Genomic DNA, 12577 nt, shown 5'->3' with positions numbered 1-12577 from the left:
AGGATATATATATCCTAATCCCATTACAAAAGAAAATAATGAAACGAATGGAATGAAGGAAACAAAAACTCAATTGATGGATAAGATAAACGTGTCGTTTATTTACTGTTGAAAGAATGAATGTTTTAGGTATTACACGTGTTCATGTCCGCGTGGGGGTAACCATCGTTTGTTGCGGGACTGGTAGTATAGAAGGAAAAAGGAAATGTGTGTTCATCTCACGTTCGGGTCACTATTGTTTGTTCGTGCATGGGAAGAGAAGTGAGTAATGTAGTCGAAATGGGAATGATAGTCCAGCGTGTAGACAAAAAAAAGGATAGAGGGTTGACATCAGTTAAACTGCGCGCCTTTTCTTTCTCTTTTGTTTCGACGACTAATGGTTGTAAACACGTGCGCGCACGAACAGGAACTATCGTCTCCTTCAGCTGGCCGGCAATGTGTTGGTTCTATCTTTAAACACAAGGAGCACTTTTCTCTCTATCAACGAACTTTTCACAAAACCTATCAGACTAAATACAAATGCATACATAGAGTCCTAGCGACCATACAAGAAGTTACAAACATTAACTTTATTGGCAAATATTCCTTTCCTGAACATTTTAGCTTTATCACTTTCATGACTCTCATGCTAAACCAGCACACGCACAAATAAAAACACATCAACACAATAACATCATTCGCCTTTCTTATATTGTTAAATAAAAATCATGTTGAGCTTTTGTCTTAGTGCCATTTCTGACAACCTTTTATTTTCATATTTTTGTTGGGGACTGGGAAACATTTACCTATGCCCACGTCACGACCGTGATACCAGGCATCGGTGAATGTCGACCAAGCTCTCTACAATCTTTTAAAGGATTTTTACAATGATTTTATTTAACTTCAAAATTTAGCTGAATTGGTTAGCTCGCCGCGAAAACATTTTTTATAACTTTTTTTTTCACATGTACAAATATATTTTTCCTTTTGGAAATTAACTTTAATCTTTCAAATGCAATCAAAAAGTAGTCGGAAACCTACAAAAAAATGATGATAAATTGGCTACCAAAACTAGCTCCCCCTATCTTTATTTGTCCATTTTTTGCCCGTACATAGTACCATAAATTGTTTGGTACTTCTTCGTTATTGTAGCGAAATTCGAAAACTAAAATATTGAATTTCAAGTGAAATCAATGGTATCTACGGAATTGCCATGGCGCAGTAATGAAAAATATCCAAAAATTACGAAAAACGATAAGATAGAAAATTAATTATGAATGAAAATAAGTTTTAGGAAAAAAATTCAATGTGTTAATCGCATTAATGCAAGGGAAGTAACTCAGTCCATCTTGACAACATGGCAGTTAGGTAGATAACATTGCTTGTTGTTGACATTGATAAAAATAATAAGTAGTTATCATTGATTTTTTTTGTTTGTTTTTTTTTAATGAAAGCTCATTTTTTTTCGTCTGTCGGATTTCGCTACAATAACGAAAAAAGAGCCAATTGTATTGGGTTAATTTTCCAACTCTATTCCTTTAAAATAATTTATCTAACCAATATTACCGTTAACTTTTACTTTTTTTTTTTTTTAAATACTTTGATAAAAAATTTACGCACTAAAAAGATTAATTTTTCATTTTGTTTGATAAAAATAAAAAGTGAAAACTACTTAAAGACAGTATAAGAGATCCACATATTAAACACCCTCAACAAGGAAGTGATCCCACTTAATCCTGACCTGTCTTATTTTCCAGCAGTGGGAGAGAGATAAATACATTCATGTCCTACACAGGAGGATACGTAGCGGTCTAAGGGAGATAACTTTCCAATACATCTAAGGGAGACAATTACTGGTGGAGTCTTGTTTTTATTTTATATATAACAGTCTACCTTAGCGTTGCACGTTTAAATATGATATTTTAATTTTTACAGATCTCGAATTTATTATTCTAGATCAAATCCTCTATTGATTATTATATTGTACCCAATATATAGTAATGATTTAAAAAATTAAAAAATGTAACTTGGGTTGGCGCTTGTGGTTATTGTGCAGAGGGAAACAACTCCATCTTACTAAAAGATTCGGGTTTTCATCTCATAATTTTGGATGCTAAAACCAATGATATTTTTATTAAATCAAAACATCAAAACAGAAAGCTTCGGCGGTTATTTTTTGATATAAAAAAGTTGATAACCTTAACGATACAAAATGTAGTCTTTATGCAACTATTAAGAGAATAGTTTTTGTTTTCATATCATAATTTAAAATTGTAAATTACATTATTATTATGATGGGGGGTGGGTGGGTAAGAAGTTCTACCCCCCCTCCCCCATCATAATAATAATATAATTTACAATTTTGAATATAGTTGCAGTGCCAACTATGTGGGTTGAGCAACATTAAGATTGGATGGAAGAGTCCAGCAACATCTACCTACTAAAATCAGAAATGGGACATACCAAACACCAGACGTAATTGCCATTACATACGGGTCTTCAATTACTGACCACCTTATAAAAAACCCGTCTTGTGCAGCGAACTTTAGCACAAATTCTTTTTCAATCCTGAGTCGTGCTCACTCACTATTTCATTGAATGATTTTGTAGACTGTTCACGTTCGGTTGAGAAGGCCTTCCCTCTGTAAGGAGAAGGAATGCCTCTTGGGTTTGAGTGTGATTAGTCTCTAGGATCTTCGAGTAATATAACATTGCTGTATTTCAATCGCTTTTCCCCATTTTTTCCCCTTAATACATAACGTAACGCAACCTTATTTTTATTTGTACATAATTTTGATTCCCATTCGTGTTTTTTTTTTTTTTCAAATCCCTCGATACGGCTTTGGTAAAGTAAGGGTGAAACCGGTTAGTTGACTTCCCAATTTTTTTTTCTTTTCTTCTCTTCACCCCGTTAACTTTATTTTAAACGTTGACTTTATTTTAAACGTTGACTTTATTTTAACGCTGTAATCATGAATTTTCGTCTTCCCTTATATAAATTTTGTACTCCTCTAAGAAGCATGAAATATATATATATATATATATATATATATGAGCAAAAAATATGTTAAAAAACACTTTGAAATGAGTTAAAAACATATTTAATCTGAATAGATAAATGGATAGTCCTTAATTTTATTAATATATATATATATATATATATATATATATATATATATATATATATATATATATATATAGAGAGAGAGAGAGAGAGAGAGAGAGAGAGAGAGAGAGATATTATATAAATATATAGATAAAATCAAGAAGTAAAAACTAAGTTTACAAACCAAAAGCTCTTGTAAACTTAAAGAGAATATAAATATCTATATAGTAATCCCAACCAAATAAAAAAGCTCAATACAACCAAAGTAGGAAATAGAGCTTGTCATAAAAGAACCCAATCAAAGACTGTAAATTATAATTAACAAGAATTTATTGTTTGACAGGATACTCAAAAAGAAATATTAAGATTTATTTAATCCGCAGAGTTTCAAGGAATGCATTCTTTTCATCAGCAGAAAGATGTTAGCAAATAATTATTATAGCAAAACTGTGAATTTGCTGGTACTGGCATAAATTGAAACTGCATTATATGAAAAATAATCATTTATGCCAAATAAGTTAGCAAACAAAGTTTATGAAATGGAGAAAAGAAATTAAAAATGAAAAATGAAAAAAAAATAAATAAAAATGCAGATGAAAGGATATGCGATGGTTAGGTTGTTTCAAAAGACGATTGGTCATAAGATTTAATGTTCTCATAATAAGTAGTCGGGTTTGTAATGTTGACAAAGGAATCCAAATTAAAAATCCAAAATGAGCGTAATCCAATTAATCTGTAGAAAAATCCAGTTTGCAAGCGATCGAGGAAGAAAGATTAATTTACAGTCTTTAATTGTTTTTTTTTTCATATATATATATATATATATATATATATATATATATATATATATATATATATATATATATATATAGTGGAGATGGTAATTAATAAACACTGCAGAAAGTGCTCAATACTGTTGTAGAGCAAATATGCGTTTTATTTTTTTATTACCGTATCTTTCTGTTAAGTTACATTATTGTTTCGGCTACACGGCCGTTTTTTGGTCTGAGGACGCTACAGACGGCCAAAAAAACGGCCGTGTAGCCGAAACAATAATGTAACTTAACAGAAAGATACGGTAGTAAAAAATAAAAACGTATATACATATATATATATATATATATATATATATATATATATATATATATATATATACATATATATATATAAATGTGTGCGTGTTAAACTTTTCATCCTAAATGCTATGCAATTATGCACTATGTAGAAAATCTACATAAATAGAACTGAGTGTAATAGTTTAATGAAACTAACCATCCACTAAGAAATCATAAAAAATGAATAATTAATTAATTAAAGTTTGTTTTTCAAAGAAACATGCAAATTAGTTAACCTTCATTTAGTTGCTCGCATATCTATTACTGAGTATATTAAGAAGTTCTGTTTTAATAATTTTTAAATAGAAACACTAAGCTTTTAATATCAATGTCAGAATGAGAAAAAAAGCCTCCACTTTATATTCGTATAGATACGTTTGTTTCTGTATTTTGTTAGTTAAAACACACCAGGGTGTATGTAACTTCATATAGCTGGTAGGATACTCAAAAGTGTTTAAGTGTATATGATTGTTCCTATTTACAATGTTCCCCCACGGGACAGAGTTAGACACCAGGGTCGTTTTTAACGTGGAGAAAAGGAACAAAAATTAAAAATTGTCTCAGACGTGAAGGACTTCTCCTCTACTGACAGAGTGCAGCATCTGAAGAACAGATACTACACTGTGATGCGATTGTTGTCAGGTTGTGTTGTTTGTGTACTGTATTAAAAGAAAGGACTAAGACAAGACGTTTGTTAATGTTTATTTAAAGGGCATGCAAAGTCACTTATGCGTACTTGTTATTTATTTTCTTTCCCACTGCAAGAAGATGTGACACAAGGCCAGGAAGGTAGGGAAAGTGTCTCTTAAGGAAGAGTACTCTGACCACTTAAAAATTGATTTTTTGGCGTTGCATTCCCTCGTAAAGTCGTATCAGGCAGTAAGCAATAAACTTACTTCACCCAAAAGATGGGAGGCAGTGACCTGATAGGGCGGACCTCCTAGAACTACACAGGATGTTTCAGCTGTTCCTCAGTCAACAGGGAAAAAAGTGATTTCCACAATGGTTCATACTCTGTTGGTTTTGGTTCAGCCCACAAAAAGGTGGGACAGAGTTTAGAAACAAACTGATAACATCGTTACAACTGTGGACTTAGCATCTCAGTTCATTCGGTAATATAGTCATTCGGTAATATAGTCATTCGGTAATATAGTCAGTCGGTAATATAGTCATTTGGTAATATAGTAAGTCAGTAATATAGTCATTTGGTAATATAGTCATTCGGTAATATAGTCATTTGGTAATATAGTCATTCGGTAATATAGTCATTCGGTAATATAGTCATTTGGTAATATAGTCATTCGGTAATATAGTCATTCGGTAATATAGTAATTTGGTAATATAGTCATTCGGTAATATAGTCAGTCGGTAATATAGTCAGTCGGTAATATAGTAATTTGGTAATATAGTCATTCGGTAATATAGTCAGTCGGTAATATAGTCAGTCGGTAATATAGTCATTTGGTAATATAGTCATTCGGTAATATAGTCAGTCGGTAATATAGTCATTTGGTAATATAGTCAGTCGGTAATATAGTTATCTGGTAATATAGTCATTTGGTAATATAGTCATTCGGTAATATAGTCAGTCGGTAATATAGTCATTTGGTAATATAGTAAGTCAGTAATATAGTCATTTGGTAATATAGTCATTCGGTAATATAGTCATTTGGTAATATAGTCATTCGGTAATATAGTCATTCGGTAATATAGTCATTTGGTAATATAGTCATTCGGTAATATAGTCATTCGGTAATATAGTAATTTGGTAATATAGTCATTCGGTAATATAGTCAGTCGGTAATATAGTCAGTCGGTAATATAGTAATTTGGTAATATAGTCATTCGGTAATATAGTCAGTCGGTAATATAGTCAGTCGGTAATATAGTCATTTGGTAATATAGTCATTTGGTAATATAGTCATTCGGTAATATAGTCAGTCGGTAATATAGTCATTTGGTAATATAGTCAGTCGGTAATATAGTTATTTGGTAATATAGTCATTCGGTAATATAGTCAGTCGGTAATATAGTCATTTGGTAATATAGTCATTTGGTAATATAGTCAGTCGGTAATATAGTCATTCGGTAATATAGTCATTTGGTAATATAGGCAGTCGGTAATATAGTCAGTCGGTAATATAGTCAGTCGGTAATATAGTCATTTGGTAATATAGTCAGTCGGTAATATAGTCATTTGGTAATATAGTCATTTGGTAATGTAGTCAGTCGGTAATATAGTCAGTCGATAATATAGTCAGTCGGTAATATAGTCATTTGGTAATATAGTCATTCGGTAATATAGTCATTTGGTAATATAGTCATTCGGTAATATAGTCAGTCGGTAATATAGTCATTTGGTAATATAGTAAGTCAGTAATATAGTCATTTGGTAATATAGTCATTCGGTAATATAGTCATTTGGTAATATAGTCATTCGGTAATATAGTCATTCGGTAATATAGTCATTTGGTAATATAGTCAGTCGGTAATATAGTCATTCGGTAATATAGCCAGTCGGTAATATAGTCATTCGGTAATATAGTCAGTCAGTAATATAGTCATTTGGTAATATAGTCATTCGGTAATATAGTCAGTCGGTAATATAGTCAGTCGGTAATATAGTCATTTGGTAATATAGTCATTTGGTAATATAGTCAGTCAGTAATATAGTCATTTGGTAATATAGTCATTCGGTAATATAGTCATTTGGTAATATAGTCATTCGGTAATATAGTCATTCGGCAATATAGTCATTTGGTAATATAGTTATTCGGTAATATAGTCATTTGGTAATATAGTCAGTCGGTAATATAGTCATTTGGTAATATAGTCATTCGGTAATATAGTCAGTCGGTAATATAGTCATTTGGTAATATAGTCAGTCGGTAATATAGTCATTTGGTAATATAGTCATTTGGTAATATAGTCAGTCGGTAATATAGTCATTTGGTAATATAGTCAGTCGGTAATATAGTCATTTGTAATATAGTCAGTCGGTAATATAGTCATTTGGTAATATAGTCAGTCGGTAATATAGTCATTTGGTAATATAGTCATTCGGTAATATAGTCAGTCGGTAATATAGTCATTTGGTAATATAGTCAGTCAGTAATATAGTCATTTGGTGATATAGTCATTCGGTAATATAGTCAGTCGGTAATATAGTCATTCGGTAATATAGTCATTTGGTAATATAGTCATTTGGTAATATAGTCATTCGGTTATATAGTCATTCGGTAATATAGTCATTTGGTAATATAGTCATTTGGTAATATAGTCACTCGGTAATATAGTCATTTGGTAATATAGTCATTCGGTAATATAGTCATTCAGTAATATAGTCAGTCGGTAATATAGTCATTTGGTAATATAGTCATTCGGTAATATTCATTTGGTAATATAGTCAGTCAGGTAAATTGGAAGTTTGAGACGCACACGATTAAAGTTTTGATGGCTGTGGTTGATATTTATTCACTTCTACCTGCAACAGAATATGGCGCTGGACCAAAAGGTGGGTAAAGCCAGCCAAAGGGTTCACACTGGCTGGTACATTAAAAGCTGTGAAGGACCCATCGCCATTCCTTGATCAGGGCGCTTCAGGCGATTGGCAATACCCACCTCAAAACGAGAAGATAATGCCTGGACGAATACACCTCTTACACCATATCTCATCCAGATAAAGAACGATGTAATGGTTAAAGACAGTTGCGGATTTGTCGGATTGATTATTGATGATAGATTCTTGATTGGTACGAAAATATTCGCCAAATATTTATCTCAAGTCTCATAGTTTTTTTTTTTAGGCTTTTTCCTATTGTGATTTACTGTGATGGTACATGTCTGTAATTGATGCCATGGGTTTCATTGTTGGATTAGAAACTGAACTCTCACTTAAAAATTGAACAATTGATTTAAAAAATATATACATTATAGTAAAAAATGTAGTACTTGTTTCAAAGTTTTTATGAAAGAAAGAAATTGAAGGAGAATATGTTGTATACTTCAAGTTTTCTCAGCTGGTGTCCTGTGGCCCTTCCAGGAGCCAGGAAATATTTTCAAAGGTCGCAAGGTCAAATTTGAAAAATACATTGTGGTGGGGTTAATGAAGATCTAGAATAACTTTAACACACACAAAGTATAGATGGGATATTTTGAAATGAAAAAAAAAATTTATGATATTAAATTGATTATTCAGTTCAAGATTAAATTAATTTAATAGCCTATTTTGTTATTGTAATTCTTTTTGTCTTCTAAAGTAAATGTGGTATTCTGGTGACTAATCGCTATTAATCCCTATTAATCCCTAACTGTGCATTGAAGCATACCATAATACTTAATTCGCTACACCATATCATAAGAAAAGTTTATACAAAATTTCAGTCAAATCATCCCGTAGTTTCCGAGAAAACTGCTAGAGTAAATGTGGTATTGTCGTGACTAATTCCTATTAATTTCTGTGTATTGAACGGATACCATAATACTTAGTTCACAACACTATATCATAACAAAAGTCCATACAAAAGTTAAGCCAGATCAGACCAGTAATTTTTGTGGAACTTAAATACTAGTTATTATTAATCCCTGTTAATCCCTAACTCTGCATTGAACGGATACCATAAAACTTAGTTCGCTGCATTTTATCATAAAAAAAAGTCCATATAAAATTCCAGCCAGATCGGTGCAGTAGTTTACAAAAGGATTTCTAGAGTAAATGTGGTATTGTGGTGCCTAAGCTCTATAAATTCCTACTAATCCTGAACTGTGCATCAACGGATACCATAATACTTAGTTTGCTGGATCTTATAAGAAAGATGCATATAAAATTTCAGCTGGGTCAGCTCAGTAGTTTTTGAGACAAAGTGTGATGGACAGGCAGTCAAACTGACAGACTAAAAAGCATATTAATTAAAAATATATAATTTTATTTTCAAAAACATTTTTAAAGCAAAATGTATAAACAAACAAAACGAAGAAAAAACATCTAAATAAAACTTTTTTGTTATATATCAGTTTATTTTTTATTTTATTTTTTTTTTCGAATCCTTTGCGATGAGGTTTCATAATTTGAGCATTCATTTTTTTTTTTTTCCAGGTGAGCATTGTCTGAAGGTAGCGGCTTTAATCCTACTCAAAAGCAGTTCAGAGGATTAGTTGGACAAAACGTGGTGAGATAACAACAACTATGGAAGGCAGTAATTAGTGGTGCGCGAGCCTTTTCCAGACTCACACAATAACACACGTTCACATTTCAGGCTATGTTACTTTTCGCATACATACGCGCACACAAGCATACGCGCCCACGTCCACACACGTACATATATTCACGTTCGCGTACATAAACTCACATTCACGTGTATATACACACACGCTAATGTACACACATGTCTTCACACACGCGAACACGTACGCACACAAGGACGACGTCACTTCCCCTTTCAAAAGAAATCCACACATGCGAAAAAGACCAGCATAAACACCTATAAAAGAAAGAGCAACAAGCGGCTTCTTCCTTTAGGACCAGCTCTCGGGCTGAGCGGTTCGACGAACCGTCGCCTTCCTTTTGGGAGGCGCGTACCTCACACCACTTGCTACTATGTGGGGCAAGAAGCTAACAGACCATATGTACACATTCTCACTCTTTCTCTCTCTATCTACTACTGGTCCCTGAGAACACCTTCGCGTAGCTGACTGCTAACTGACGTCAACCCTCTATCCTCTTCTTTGTCTACACGCTGGACTATCATCCCATTTTCCACTACATCACTCACTTCTTTCCCCACGCGCGAACAAACGATAGTGACCCGAACTTGAGAGGAACACACATTTCCTTTTCTTTCTACAACACCAGTCCCGCAACGAACGATGTTTACACCCACGTGGACATAAACACATGTTATATCTAAAACATTCATTCTTTCAACGGTAAATAAACGACATGTTTATCTAATCCATCAATTGAGTCTTTGTTTCCTTCAATTCCATTTGTTTCATTATTTTCTTGTAGTGAGTTAGGGTATTTTATATCCTGGTCCGCAACACTGGGGATATAGTTATGAGACTCAGTATTCCTATCCCGTCGCGGTTAACCACCTGACGAAGGCCAGAGGATAAGTTGTGAAACAGCAATTATGAAGATGAAGATAACCGTTTGGTAAAAAAAAAAAAATAAATAAATAAAAAATGAATACTCCAAAAATGTTGTACAGACGTTATGTCCAACAATTTGAGAAAAGTATTTCAAATTATATTGAACTGTAATAAAATAGATATATGTTTTTAATATTAGATTTTTCACTATAAAACTCTTTAATTCATCTATATTATCAGATATATATTATATATAGGATACAACAGAGAGGCCAAAGTATAATAAATCGTTGTTAAGACAAAATCTGTCCTTTTGGTTGTAACTCAACCTGGATTGCCTTAAATGCATTTGATCTATTTACATAATATATAATATTTTGAATTTAAAAAAAAAATGTTCCACAAGCTGATGGTGTTCACATAAAACCTTTATTAGCTGTGTTTTTACATGTTTGAACAGTATGCTGTTTGCCATAATAAAGAAGACAGAGTTCAAAATCGGCTTCAAATCCAATGTAAACAAGGTTTTGTTGAAACGTCCCCTTAAATAATCTAATTCTACTCAATTTCCCCACTAATGATCACTATGTTTTTTTTTTTTTTTTTTTTTTTTACAAGGTGGTCACCACTTATCAAGGCCCGGAAGCCACTCAAGGATAAGGGTTATTGTAAGTACAGTACGTTAGTGTGGATATTTAAAGTGTCTACTTAAGGGGGTGGTTCATCAGGAATTTGTTTACGTTGGACTTGAAAACATCCCAGTTGTAGTCAGGAGGGAAGCAGGCAGATGGAACAGAGTTTCACAGGCGTGCAGTTCTAAGAAAGAAGCTTTGTTCATGGAATCTACGTTTTGATTTAGGCATAGATAAAGAGTGGGGAAAGTTTTTGACAGTGGATTCAGCTAGACGGGTGTTTTTCGTAAAAGATTGGCAAGGGGGGACCAGGGATTGGAGTTCAGACGAGCACCTGCCATGGAAATAACGATAAAACAAAGATAGGTTTGCAACGTCTCTTCTGTGGGAGAGAGGTTGCAGGGAAGAGAAAGGGGCATCCCCCACTAAACCACGAAGTCTATTTTGTACTCTGGTAAGGCAGGATAGACTGTTTTTAGCAGCTCCTGTCCAGATATGGCAGCAGTATTCCATCCTTGGACGTACTTGGCTTTTATGTAGATAGAGAATTGCATCAGTAGTGAGATATCTTCTGGAGCGGTAGAAGGATCCCACCATCTTTCCAGCGACCTTGGCAACAGACTTGATGTATGTGTTCCATTTCAGATCAGGAGTAAAGGTCAAGCCCAGAAGCTTGTCAAAACATGGGGCTTCTAGACGAGAGCCATCCATTTCAATTGATGCCAGATGGGGATCAGAGCGTTGATGATGTAAGGATAGGAGTTTGGTTTTAGATGCATTAAAAGTAACCAGCTATGTCTTCCCCCGCTGAACCACTCGTTCGAGATCAGAGGAGAGAGAATCAGAGAGAGCTTTGTCATTTACAGCCTTTGATGTGTTGCTGTAAATGGTCGTGTCATCAGCATAGATGTCAACGAATGATTTAAGTATGTGTTTCGGGAGATCATTGATGTAGATCAGGAAGAGAGTTGGGCCCAGGATGAACCCTTGAGGGACTCCAGCATTAATACTGCAGGCCTCTGATTTGTTGTTGTCTCAGTAACCACTGCACACTCATTAAACTTTATTCTCAAGTGGTGACTCCTTTGTAAAAAAAAGCGATTCTTTTATATCTCTGGGATGACTTCAGTGAAAAGTTTTAAGAAAGGGAGATAATATATAACCGAGATAGCTTATGACTTTTCGAAGAGAGATAATTGATTACTTTTTTCAAACTGTGGTAAATGATCTTCACTCAAATTTTTATTGTCAAGAGTGTTGTTCTCTGCTTTCATCATGATCAAGGTCTTTACTACCACTCTGGAATTTCTTAAAGCACCATGTCTTGATAAGCTTCTGGGACTGACCTTCATTTCTGAGCTGAAATGGAACACATACATCAAATCTGTTGCCAAGATCACTGGAAAAATGGTTCGATCATTATACAGCTCGAGTAAGTATCTCACTGTCAATGCAATTTTCTATCTGTACAAGAACCAAAAACATCCTAAAATGGAATACTGTTGGCACATCTGGGCAGGAACTGCTTGGCGCGCCTTATTTTGCCTTGATAGTTCAAAATGGCTTTAGAACCTAGTAGGCAATGCCCTTTTCTCTTCCCTGCAATTTCTTTCCCACAAAAGAGACGTTGCGAGCCTGTTTCTGCCCTATCGGTA

The 12577-nt window shown here is 33.7% G+C and overlaps 1 long non-coding RNA gene across 1 annotated transcript in view; it reads left to right on the top strand.

Annotated features, from left to right (window-relative positions):
• Nucleotides 1-10158, top strand: part of LOC145292975 (uncharacterized) — a 60452-nt gene extending 50294 nt beyond the window's left edge. Inside the window, exon 3 of the long non-coding RNA XR_013869638.1 lies at nucleotides 9296-10158. This is a non-coding gene — a long non-coding RNA (uncharacterized LOC145292975). The remainder of the gene's footprint in view (nucleotides 1-9295) is intronic.
• Nucleotides 10159-12577: the final 2419 nt, after the last annotated feature.

Source organism: Euprymna scolopes, chromosome 14, assembly GCF_053919585.1.
Source record: "Euprymna scolopes isolate OS-2025 chromosome 14, ASM5391958v1, whole genome shotgun sequence".
NCBI lineage: Eukaryota > Metazoa > Mollusca > Cephalopoda > Sepiida > Sepiolidae > Euprymna > Euprymna scolopes.
The sequence above is the reverse complement of the archived record's forward strand: the minus strand, read 5'-3'. Positions and strand labels throughout refer to the sequence as shown.